The sequence below is a fragment of the Stegodyphus dumicola genome, chromosome 9 (genome assembly GCF_044657685.1).
Source record: "Stegodyphus dumicola isolate Sdum_Otavi_A_Nest chromosome 9, ASM4465768v1".
Classification (NCBI taxonomy): domain Eukaryota; kingdom Metazoa; phylum Arthropoda; class Arachnida; order Araneae; family Eresidae; genus Stegodyphus; species Stegodyphus dumicola.
In genome coordinates, this window is record NC_140776.1 from 25,642,443 (window position 1) to 25,656,225 (window position 13,783).

General features: G+C 35.2%; 1 protein-coding gene across 6 annotated transcripts in view; it reads right to left on the reverse strand.

Moving 5' to 3' along the window:
* Window positions 1-13,783, reverse strand: part of LOC118205679 (neuroglobin-like) — a 334,461-nt gene that overhangs the window by 120,453 nt on the left and 200,225 nt on the right. The window lies entirely within an intron of this gene.

Sequence of the window (13,783 nt, forward strand, 5' to 3'; positions counted from 1 at the left end):
CTTGGCGAATTCCAGTGTTCTAGATACTGCTTACGAATGATTAAAATTCCAAAGCGTTTCAACGTATTCTCTGATTTCACGACAAGCGTATAATAATCTAAGCTGGAATTTGCTTTCTCTTGCCTTAAAGAAATGAATTCTATAACTGAATTTACGGGTTTTTACATTTTCCAGTTTGTTAGTTATATTAAATTCTATTATCTATATATTTTTTCGTTAGTCATTATTTTATATATAAATTTGTAGGGCTTATAAAAATATTCCCTATGTCTATAAAAAATTCCCTATGTCTATAAAAATATTCCCTATGTCTATAAAAAATTCCCTATGTCTATAAAAATATTCCCTATGTCTATAAAAAAAAATTTTAAGCTTTGTTATTAATAAAAACTTAACTCGGAGACGCAACAGTCTTAGTGGGCCATGGTCTGCAGTGCCCCGAAACCTGTTTTCTTGACCTTGGACCCCGAAGTACATCAACATATGCCCTGGGCAAGTGGTCAGCTTGTCGCAGGACCCCTGATATTTAGTCCCCAAGCGAACTTGGTACTCATTTTATCAACCCATTAAAGGATGAAAGGCTGAGTTAACCTTGCCCAGCCTGGGAATCGAACTCGGACCTGTGGTGCAGCTACGGGACGCGCTAGCCACTTCGGCACCGGGCATTTTGAAATTGACAGCTCTGCCTAATTTTAGCATTTCTGTCGTCTATATTTTAAAATGAATAATTACATTTTAAATTAAAATTTCCAGAATAACTTTGTTTATAATATTAATTAGAACATAGCCTTTGATTTCTTTTTAATATACTTACTAAATTTACTTCTTTACTTAAATTGGGCTCATCAGCGGCCGAGCGGTAAAGTCGTCGAACACTGGTATTTCCGACTTGAGTTCGATTCCAAGCTGGCTGCATGGGCGTTTTAGTGGTTTTCACCATGTGTAATGTGTATCCGAGCCAGTTTCTCTCAGAAAGTACTCTGCGAAGGTATCCCATACCTTAGGCAGGTAGCCCTCGTGTGCTTTACCGTAATGAAATAAGCGGAAACTTTATTTAAATTGTAAAAGATTTAAGCACATTTTTTCGGGAAACAGTTTTTAATTTTCCGGTTATATTTCTTCATTGTTAAATAATTTATTCTAGTTTATACAAATGAAATTATTAGGAATAACTTGTCGAAATGTTTGTGGTTTGGTAAATTAAGATTTTCTAAAGAAGGCTTTGTATTTAATTGCTTTTCTTAAAATTTTCAGACAGAGCTCTTAAAATATGGTCTGATGTTTGTAATTGATTTAATTTTTATCAGATAAAAATTGCCGAGAATCTAATATAGCTTCTACAAAATGTTTCCTGAGAAACGGTTAAAAATGATTCCGGTTTGTAAATTATTTGCAAGGCCGTATTTAATAGAGCAATGTGTCATAATCAGTAAAATGAACATCATGCTATATATTTGGAGTACACAGTGGCGTTGTATAGTGATTAATTTTCACATTTTATACCGTATCTGCAGAAACGAAGGAAATCGATCAGTAATAGAATTTTACGAAATAGTTATATTTATATAATAATTTATTTTTTGCTTCAAAAACAAAAAAAAAAGACTATACTTACTTAACAAGCCAATCGTTATTAGTAAATAAAAATCTTCTTTATAATGATATAGAAAAATCTGAAATAATTAAGCTAATAGAAAAGCATTTTAAACGATTGTGTAACAGGTTCTGTGGCGAAAACATTTTCATCTCCAAAAATAGAACTTGCGCTTTCAGTTTTTAGGTTCCTTAATATCATTATTTTGCTCATAAACTTTGGATGTTTATTTTGGTTCAGTCGATATTTTAAAAGTAAATTTCATTTCTATGAGGAATGATATTCAACTTGGGCAAAGGTCCGAATAGAAAACACATGATTAGCACAAGATTACAATGCACAAGATATATATAATTATTATGCATTATGAATATAATGAACAAGATTGCCTTTCATTTTCTTCTACGCACGTAAAAAAATATATAATTTTCGGAGAATATTCGAATAAGACAAACATTGCCTCATATTAAGACCAGCATAATAAATTATCAATAATGAAGATCAAGGGCATATACGATACACAAAGAATCCTTTACAGATCTTTTACAGAAACGTTTATCAGAAGACAAACGTTTAAAACGTTTTTTGTTTTTAAGTATTTTAATTATTAATTCTTTCACAGCGAAGTCATCTGAAACACCCTTGCATTCAGACATCGGAAGGTCACCCGAACGCCTGCATCCACTTTCTGCCTGGTGCTTTCTTCTATCACCTTAGTGCATGGCTCATTTGTTTCGGGAGTTGTTAAAGCACATACCAATAATTCTTTTGAAGCTAATAAAAGTAGCTCCCTTATTTGAGTACATCTTCCCTCTATTTGGTTTAAAGTTTTGATATTGATGTTCTCATTTGCAATCTTGTCTCAAGGGGAAACTGCATACAGTGAGTGAAACCGCACAAAGGTCCCCAAGAGAGACGTAATCGATGTACTTGTTGTTGTTGCTTATCCTCGAAAGATCTGACATAATATGTTAAATTAGCTCCAGAAGGTTGTTGACTGTCAAAAAGTCAATAACAGTGAGGAGATCGGATGTTAAGTCTTCATTAGAAAGTCCGGTGCAACCCAGTATGTGATCAAGTGTAGCTGGATGGTCATAACATTTTTTATAAACGGGGTAAATTTTTCTGCCACTATCAAAGGAAAGGCATTTAAGGTGGCCGCTTGTTAGTCTAGCCAGAGCAGTCTGGGAGCCACGGTCACATTTGATTTCCAGTAGGGTGCCAGGAGATGTCTCTGTGTACCACTGGAGCGTAGGTGGAATATGCCATACTATATTAAGTTTAGATGTTTCCTTTGAGTAAAGTTCTTGATCCATTCATTTAATTATTGTTAAAGCTCTAGCATTTCTCTTGGCATGAAGGAAGGAAATCCATTTCAACAAAAGTTCGTATACACGGGCGTTTCAGATGTTTAAGAAGAACAGACTCTGACCTCTAGCGATGCGAAAGACCTGCTAAGAATGATAGCAGTTAAAATAATGCAGTTTCAGTGCATTTATACGTATGGCACACAGAGGGCATTTAAGGGTTACAGCCGAAAACATCGCGGCAAAAACATCGTGGACGAAAACGTCGCGGAGAAAACAACGCAAGGCGAAAACGTCGTGCTACAAAACATCGTGGGAGAAAACATCGCAGAGAGAAAACATCGCAGTTCTTAAACATCGTGGTACAAAACACCGTCGTCGAAAATAAAGCGGTTCAAAAACTTCGCAGTTTAAAAACATCGTCGTCGAAAATATCGTGGTAAAAAATAAAGTATCTACAAATCATCGCATGACGATAACATCGCAGACATGCTTTTTTCAGGCATGCTTTAATAAGTGTAAATGGATATTCCCATAATGATTTGTGAGCGCAAGATGGAAAGAAGGATAATTTTTACTTTCATATCTTTTATTAATTAATAAATTTTTGCTGAGAAAATAAAAAGGAAACTTAAGCATAGAAAAATAATGCAACTTATAGCACTTAATAGAATTTTAAACCGACATAGTTAACTAACAAAGGCCATTAATAAATCATTTTTATAAAGTTTTTACTGGTAATATTTCATGAAAAGTATAATCTATAAGTTACATTTAATTTTCTATGGTTAAGTTTTCTTACGTTTTCAGCAAACATTTATTAGTTAATAAAAAATGTGAAAGTAAAATTTATTCTTCTTTACACCTCGCGCTCACAAATCATTATGGGAATATCCATTTACAGTTATTAAAACCTGAAAAAAGCATGTCTGCGATGTTATCGTCATGCGATGATTTGTAGATACTTTATTTTTTACCACGATATTTTCGACGACGATGTTTTTAAACTGCGATGTTTTTGAACCGCTTTATTTTCGACGACGATGTTTTGTGCCACAATGTTTTTTCTTTGCGATGTTTTCTCCCACGATGTTTTGTAGCACGACGTTTTCGCCTTGCATTGTTTTCTCCGCGACGTTTTCGTCCACAATGTTTTTGCCGCGATGTTATCACGGACACCCATTTAAGCACAGAAGAGGGCATAAAATTTGTGTATAGAATATATTAAACGCTTTATTCATTATTATTAATAAATAGCGGATATCTTGTGGTCTAATTTCATTTCACCTGCAAATGTTCATCGTGTACCCATCATGAGAATGCATTGAATTGTATCATAATCGAAACTCAAAAATATAAGTTTCAAGTGAGAAAATAATAAAAAAAAGCCATGTAGTTTTTCTCAAGAGCTTAAATAATAAGAGCTGAGTTACTTCACGATGCTATAAAATTATCATCTTCACAAGCAGGTAATAAGAAAACAATCAGATCTAAATCAAAGCCTTTAAAATTTAAATTCAAAACATAATTAAGATCTTATTTTTACATATAAATGACGCATAGTATTTTTATTTAGTGATATTTTAAATGAATTCTAAAATATATAACTTACGTTTCATAAATCGAATCAACAGCGGCTGTGTAGAGTTAAAACATTATCCAACGAGTAATGCAGATATTATTTGATTTAATATTTGTAGAATAATAATTAACGCCTTCCATTTAGTTATTTTCATGATTTGAAGAGATCGTTAACAATTCATTTGTTGGAATTGCATTTTAAATTGAATTTGTGTTTCCTTTTGCTATTTAAATCACTCAGTTATTTTTATCAATACAGATAATATATCATTGTTTTCAGGACTCAAAGCAGCGATTCTCAACCAGAGATCCCAATGGAGGTTTCTAAGGAGACAAAGACTTCCATTATTTGAAAATTAATTAATTCCCTTCAACCTGCAAGCAGAAAAATTTAATCTCCTTTTGATTCAAATCAATTATACGCTGTATTTTACGAAAGTGTTTGGATACTTTCAATTTCCGAATACAGGGTTAAAAATTTAAACTGAATGTAAACGAAATTGAATTGTAGATTTATTTGAAATATGTATTTCCGTAATCTTTGTTTTGCTCAAAATACTTCTTGCAAAAATAAAAAGAACTTAAAAATTAATATCTTTCTTTATATACAGGGGGGCGAATTCTTGTCAAAAAAGGCTTCAGATCCTCCTGAGGCTGCGAATAAAATCAGCTGCAATGAAAAGAATATGTAAATTTATAGAGTTATTCTGCAATGAAGCTACATACGGTATCTAAAAAATTTTTTTCTTGAATTCTTCAATAATATTTTCTTAGATTTTAATATATTTGGTATTTTATTATCATGGCTAATTTACGAAAGCACAGATGCTTAGAAATTCATAAATGAATTTTTGATTTGCAACCACAAAAATAAATAAATAAATAAAAAATTAAAAAAAAAAAAAAAGAAATCTATTTAAAAAGATGTGGGGAAAAAGAAAAACATTTTACACTTTTATATATAATGAAAAGTTTTCAAAGCATAATGGAGTTCTGAATGAAGAAGACTTCAGAAACTATTCAACTATTTTGTGCAATAGAATATAACACTGGCAGTATTGCAAAAATTGTTACACCAAATGAAGACAGAATACCTCCAAAATTTGCAGCCAAAAAATTATTACTTGTGTAGAGTCTTTGTTAATCTGGAGCTAGTTTAAATGGTAGTACTATCTGTTGACCATAATGGACAGGTTGCAAAGAAAATAAATATATGAAAGAACAAAAAAGAGTTTTCTTCTCCAAGATAAATAACAGAAATTAGCTGAAACAGTAAAAAAAAAAGAATGAAAAATGCTATGACTTAAAAGTTACATTATTCATTGAAACCATGGTATTAAGTTTACTGATTGTTTAATGAATCGTTAAAAAACATAGATATTTTGAAATGAAATTTAAAATCATATGTAGAAAACCTTGATTTTTAAAGTTCTAATTCAGAAGTCAAACAACAAAAATCAGCGTTAATTTACAAAATTTTCACAGGACTAGTTTCGATGGTTTTACCGAACCATCACTTTCAGCTGCAAAACCGCAAATGAACAAGATAGGAAATAATGTTTAGATAAGATAAGAAAGCCTGGACAAGAATAAGCAAGTGGCGCCATTTGTTGGCGAAACCAGAACTAAAACATAATTTCTCTAAAAGCCGAAGGCAAATTTGGATTGGAATTAGGATCGTTAACTAGAACAGAAAGATTTTTATGAATGTGAAATGCCTCTAGAAAATCCAGTTCTCCAATGGAAGATGTTTTTTGAATAATTTTGGCAGCAGAAAAATTGAAAGTGTGATTTTCGGACCAACAATGTTGAGCAACAGAAGACTTCTGTGTTTCCTTTTTTCTAACATATGCCTCATGTTCCTTGACGCGAAATTTTAAGGCTCTCTTAGTTTGGCCAATGTAAACTAAACCACACTGGCAAGGAATCCTATAAATACCCCAGGAATTCATATCCGGAATGGGGTCCTTGAGTATAGAAGTTGGAATTTTATTGATGGGAGGATAAACAACCCGAAAGTTAAATTTCTGCAAAATATGTGCAACTTTATAGCTAATTGATGGAAAGAAGGGAATGACAACAGAATTTTTATAATCTCCTAAAAGAAGAGTGTGGCTTTTAGTGTGTTGAGATGAGAATTTTTTAACTGCTTGATTAATAATGTTGGGTGAAAAGCCCCTGTCAATAGCTATTGCTTTTAAATAATTTAGTTCTTCATCAAGGGCTAGTTTGGAGGAGCAAACTTGAAGAGCACGGAAAACATAGGAATAAAATGAAGCTAACTTTTGTTTAGTCGGATGACATGATTTAAAGTGTGGTGGAAGGCAAACCGATGAAGGTTTACGGTAAACTGTAGTACTGAAGTTGGATGTGTTACGTGTGACCAGAATGTCGAGAAACGGAAGAGAATTGCAAGTCTCAAGTTCAAAAGTGAACTGAATAGCAGGATCAATAGAATTCATTGTTGAAAGAACTCTATTTAAATCATCTTTATTACCTTCAAACAGGGTAAAAGTATCGTCTACGTAGCGGAACCATGCCGGGAAGTTTAAAGTTTCAAACAATTTTGATTCATAATAATGCATGTAGATATCAGCCAGGATGGGACTGAGGGGGCTTCCCATGGCTAATCCCTCAGTTTGCTTGTAATATTTATTTTGGAAAACAAAATGTGTTTGTTTCAAACAGAGTTGAGTGAGAGAAATTAGCTCATCAATTTCGATGCAAGAGAAATGAAATTCGCGAAGTCTGGTTTCTAGACATCTTAATGCACCCTCCACTGGGACATTGGTGAATAATGATTTTACATCAAAAGAAACCATGAGTAAATTACGAGGAGAAATGTTTTTAACCTTTTTTACAAACTCTATTGAATAAACAAAATCGTAAAAAACAACCTTATATTTAGCGTAGGTATAATGAAACACTCAATCGATTTCGAGGGCAGCTAAAGGTCCCTCCTCATCAGGAGAAAGAAATACATAGAAAGAAGAAAATAGGAGAAGGAGTCACAGAAACACGTAGTGCTTATCAGCACTGCACGTGGTTATAACTAGATTTTTAATCAGAGTTGCACTGGCCGCCTACTTTTACTGAGCCAGGCTGTCTGATCAAGCATAAAGAAATATTAGCGAAGTTAAAATAGGGAGCGAGGGGCAAATGCACATTACGCTCAAAATCTGAACTTCAAATAATGGAAAGCTGACTGACTGACTGACTGATAACTTATAGCCAGAATACCACTGAGATCAGTAGTTTATCTGGCTCAATCAAATTTATGCCGGATGGGCACAATAACATAGAACTATCTTCACATAATGCCCGCAGTAAGGAGGAGAAAGACGGATAAAGAATAGGAAGACCAGCAACGCAAGAGCTCACAAGCAAGTAACCGGCCCGGTAAAGGCGTGACTAAGTGGGAGTCATAAAATGAGTGTAGAATGTGAATAAAACTAGAGAATTTAAGAAATACACAATACAATAAATGAGTAAAATACAAAATTAAGAATGCTAATAAACACATTGGGTACATCATTTACAGGTGGGCACTAGGTGGGAAAGTTCAGGTCCCTGATAAGGTGGGCCGCAAGTGGGCGCAGTTTGGCGTCCTCATTCAATATTTCGTAGGTAAAGATATCAAAATTTCTCATATGGTCACAGTTCAGAGCTTTCGTGAAGAATTTCCTGTTGATCTTATTCAGGTGCTCTTCTAGAGTGTCCAGTTTTAAGTCACAGTGTAGTGTAGCATTGCTCACAAAAAAGTGAGCATGGGTGATAAGCCTTAAGACTTTGTTTTGCATGATTTGAAGTCTTTTTATATCCTCCTTGGTAGCCGTGCACCAGGCCGGCGACGCATAAGTCATCAATGGCCTAATTGCCGTGATATAAACTAGCCTCTTTTTCCTGATGTCTAAGCTAGAATAATTGCCCAATATAGGGATGAGACTATTTACAACAGTGAAAATTTTTCTTCTGACCTCTGTTATATGATCTCCCCATTTTAATCTTTCATTTAGCATTACTCCTAAATATTTCGCCTTACTAACTCTAGGAATCTCTTCAGAGAATAAGAAGAGCTTACTGTTAATAGTCAACTGTGTATTTTTCCTCCTTATCAATAATAATTGCGACTTGCTGGCATTAATAGCAATTCTCCAAGTCTTACACCACTTTTCTACCACTGGTAGAAGCTCCTGTAATTTCTTGATTGCATGGTGTGCGTTTGCGGACTTTACGGCTAATGCCGTATCGTCCGCATAGCACCCAAGAAAGTAATTTCTGCCAATGTGAGCCCTAGGAAAGTCATGAACATAAAATAAATACAGGACGGGCCCTAAAATGGACCCCTGTGGGACGCCTGCATTCATGGTGCGTAAACTGGAGATGTCCTTTCCAATAGCCACAGTGAATTTCCTATTAGTGATGAAAGACATAATTAGCTGAATCAGCTCTCTATCCATAGGGAGATTTATAAGTTTATAAATAAGCCCCTCATGCCAGACGCGGTCGAATGCCTTCGCCACGTCTAGCATGAGTAAGGCGACATTTTGACTAGGCGAAATTTTTAAACTTTTGGGAGCCTTCGGGTTGGGATTTCGTTTCAAGCTAACATCACCTTCATGTCTGGTACTGTGCGTGTACTGTTCGACAGTAAGTGCGGAGTCATCATCAGCTATGTTCGCAAGAACATCAAATTTGTTTTGCACCTCAGGAGGGTCCGATTCAGTATCGCTCAGAGTACGTTTCGTACTTTTGGTAACAGCAGTCCAATGCATATCGTGTTGTGAGACATCAGCATGATGGGAATCAATATCATTAGACGCTAACCGGTTAGAACCGACTTGCGCTAAGCCTAGTTCAGAGCCACGTGCAGAGTTTAGACTTGCACGTACTTTATCCGATAGGTTAGGGAGAAGCTTTAATCGAAAATCCAGATCAATTCTTTCATCCTCAGTCAAAGGTAAATCCTTCTCTTTGGAAGTTAATTCCGCATATCGAGCGAAAATTAGTTTGACTAGTGACATGTTGATCAAGTCCTTAAACCAGTTCAGTCATCAGGGAAAAATAGATGCAAAGAATCAGTAAAATCACACTATGGCCTTTTTACTACTCTTTGGTCACTTAAGACCGGTGAGCAACCTTTTATGTGCTAACAACTGATCGCAGAAGAAAAATCAAATCGACTTGGTAAAACCGAGAGCCGTGCTAAGACAACCTTCACGTGCGACTGCGTAGTAAGGCAAGTCTGCGTAGTAAGGTAAGTAAGGCAAGTTTGCAATTTAACAGAATTCTTGAAACGCGACTCGAAATTTTTTACATTTAAATGTAAAAAATTGATCCCCAATTTTATTCAAATCAAATCTAATCAAAAACCTTCGAGTCGCGTTTCAAGAATTCTGTTAAATTGCAAACTTGCCTTACTTCGGTCCGTGATAAGGGATACACGTCAACAATTGTCCAAAATTGAACACGAACTCTATAAGCTTCATCTGGAACTCGCTAAAACATATCCAAAATTCACTGCCCTTGAACAAAAGTCTTGGTCTAGAACGGAGAATGCAGTTAACCGTCATAAAAACACCCTTGCAGTTAAATTCGAAAAACTTCTTTTACAGTCTTCCAGTTCAAGTAGTTCAAAAAATCTTCCCATTGTAAACATCAAGCCAATAGTTAATATTTCTAATGTTAGTCTTTCAGAAGAACAAGAGAGAATTCTAAAATATAATTTTAACTTCTCACAAACCTGTAAACCCTCGATTCCAAAGATTTTGTCTCCTATCGAAAAAGCTTTCAAGTTCAGTAAAGTTTCAGATTCACAGAAAGAAATGATTAGGCATCTTATCGCTCATAATGTGAAATTCAATAATAAACCTTTGAAACCAAATCTAACTGCGAGAGAAAGAGCTACAATGCGCGAGATTCATTCTAACCCGGATATTGTCGTTTCAAAGGCCGACAAAGGTGGCCAGATAGTCGTCATGGATAAGAACACTTACATCGATGGTGTCACTAAACTCTTAAATGAAGGACCATATAATCCGATCCCTAAAGATCCTTCACCTTCGGACTTATCCAAAATAAAAACTGCGATCAAATCTTCGCAAATCATTTCAAGCAACTTAAAACATTCGCTTATCCTACCTGTTGCGAATTGTGCCAGATTATATGCTCTTCCCAAAATTCATAAAATTGGTATTCCTTTCCGCCCTATTGTATCAAATTTAGGTACTGCCTCGTATCCATTAGCTAAATATTTAGTTTCTAGATTTTCCACTCTATTAGACAATAACATTTACACCATAAAATATTCAATAGAGTTTGTAAAAAAGGTTAAAAACATTTCTCCTCGTAATTTACTCATGGTTTCTTTTGATGTAAAATCATTATTCACCAATGTCCCAGTGGAGGGTGCATTAAGATGTCTAGAAACCAGACTTCGCGAATTTCATTTCTCTTGCATCGAAATTGATGAGCTAATTTCTCTCACTCAACTCTGTTTGAAACAAACACATTTTGTTTTCCAAAATAAATATTACAAGCAAACTGAGGGATTAGCCATGGGAAGCCCCCTCAGTCCCATCCTGGCTGATATCTACATGCATTATTATGAATCAAAATTGTTTGAAACTTTAAACTTCCCGGCATGGTTCCGCTACGTAGACGATACTTTTACCCTGTTTGAAGGTAATAAAGATGATCTAAATAGAGTTCTTTCAACAATGAATTCTATTGATCCTGCTATTCAGTTCACTTTTGAACTTGAGACTTGCAATTCTCTTCCGTTTCTCGACATTCTGGTCACACGTAACACATCCAACTTCAGTACTACAGTTTACCGTAAACCTTCATCGGTTTGCCTTCCACCACACTTTAAATCATGTCATCCGACTAAACAAAAGTTAGCTTCATTTTATTCCTATGTTTTCCGTGCTCTTCAAGTTTGCTCCTCCAAACTAGCCCTTGATGAAGAACTAAATTATTTAAAAGCAATAGCTATTGACAGGGGCTTTTCACCCAACATTATTAATCAAGCAGTTAAAAAATTCTCATCTCAACACACTAAAAGCCACACTCTTCTTTTAGGAGATTATAAAAATTCTGTTGTCATTCCCTTCTTTCCATCAATTAGCTATAAAGTTGCACATATTTTTCAGAAATTTAACTTTCGGGTTGTTTACTCTCCCATCAATAAAATTCCAACTTCTATACTCAAGGACCCCATTCCGGATATGAATTCCTGGGGTATTTATAGGATTCCTTACCAGTGCGGTTTAATTTACATTGGCCAAACTAAGAGAGCCTTAAAATTTCGCGTCAAAGAACATGAGGCATATGTTAGAAAAAAGGAAACACAGAAGTCTTCTTTTGCTCAACATTGTTGGTCCGAAAATCACACTTTCAATTTTTCTGCTGCCAAAATTATTCAAAAAACATCTTCCATTGGAGAACTGGATTTTCTAGAGGCATTTCACATTCATAAAAATCTTTCTGTTCTAGTTAACGATCCTAATTCCAATCCAAATTTGCCTTCGGCTTTTAGAGAAATTATGTTTTAGTTCTGGTTTCGCCAACAGATGGCGCCACTTGCTTATTCTTGTCCAGGCTTTCTTGTCTTATCTAAACATTATTTCCTATCTTGTTCATTTGCGGTTTTGCAGCTGAAGATGATGGTTCGGTAAAACCATCGAAACTAGTCCTGTGAAAATTTTGTAAATTAACGCTGATTTTTGTTGTTTGACTTCTGAATTAGTATTTATTCGGCGTGTTATTGTGTCTTAATTTTAAAGTTCTATCAAGACAGCGTCGCCACATTTACTATTACTTTAGCCGCCCAATCAGTTAGTGATTTTAACTGCTGTACCGAAAGGCTGGGGTTCGAGTCCCGGAGATGGCATGGATGTAAATTGTCTGCCCTTTTATAGTAGGTAACGGTGGCCGTCTGTTGGGTGCCTCCATAATAAAATACCTATGGTCTTAGTAGTGGCCAAAGCCTAAAATGACTAGTTCTCAACACAAACCAGTTCATATATTTTAGCCATGTTTAGTTTTTTAAGACCCTCATTTTTCAAAGAAATCTTCCAGATTTTTTAGGGTATAAAAGGAATTGTTTGAAAAGAAATTTCTATGTTATTATTTGGCTGTATGCTATTCTCTTTATTCTTATTCTATATTAGTTTTAAATTTTTACCTTGAAATTTTGCTTAAAATCAAACGGCGAACCCTAGGTATGCTCAGACCGGGCTCACTGATAATCTGGGACACCTGAGAGTCTGTATTCGTTGTTTCTCCGCATATCATCGGTCAGTTCATTGACAACAATGCTCGTTTCAGCACTCTTTCCGAAGCTCTATTCAATCAGTGTGCCACTTTGGGCCCACCTACAGAATTAAAACGATAAGTGCTAACTTCAGAAAATTTTACTGGTGTACTCCTCTAGGCCTAATTAGACTGCCTACCCTTTTTTTTTAATAAAAACTCCGACTTTAAATGTAGCGTGCCGGAAATGGTTAAGCATATTTACTGTAAATTTACCATCCTGGTTACTGAGTATTTCTTCTAGAGTACATGAAGTACCTCTTCATGGCTCAGAATTGGGAAGTGTTGAGCATATTTGTTCTGAAAGGTATATAAAATTCTAAAATAATAGATCGATTATAACATTTCTAACTCTGTTCCTTGTGTACACTGCAATAAAAATAAAATCTAACGCTAATGATGAAGTTTTTTACTTATATAAAGATTACAAGCCTCGTTATGTAAATTTATAAATTTATAATATATTCAAATGCATAACATATTTTTAGATATGCTCCTTTTTATATAATTTTACATTTGAAACGAAATTCAAAATAAAATTCTGAAGATTTTAAAATTCAAATTATTTTGGCTTGTGCTTTAATTTTATTAAAAATTATTTTGGATTTAGAAAGTGGGATTCGGTTTTATAAAAAATTAATTCCAAGTTGAGATTTAAAGAGGTCCGGTGGCGCAGTGGGTAGCGCGTCGCTCAGCTGCACCACAGGCCCGGGGTTCGATCCCCGGGCTGGGCAAGGTTGACTCAGCCTTTCATCCCTTGAGTGGGTCGATAAAATGAGTACCAAGGTCGCTTGGGGACTAAACACCGGGGGTCCTGCGACAAGGTGACCACTTACCCATAGCATATGCTAACGCACTCCGGGGCCCAAGGGGCCCACCAGCGGCCGAGTGGTAACGTCGCTGAACACTGGTAATTCGGTTCGAGGTTCGAATCCCGTGAACGGACTGGCTGCATGGCGTTTTCGTGGTTTTCTCCATGTATATC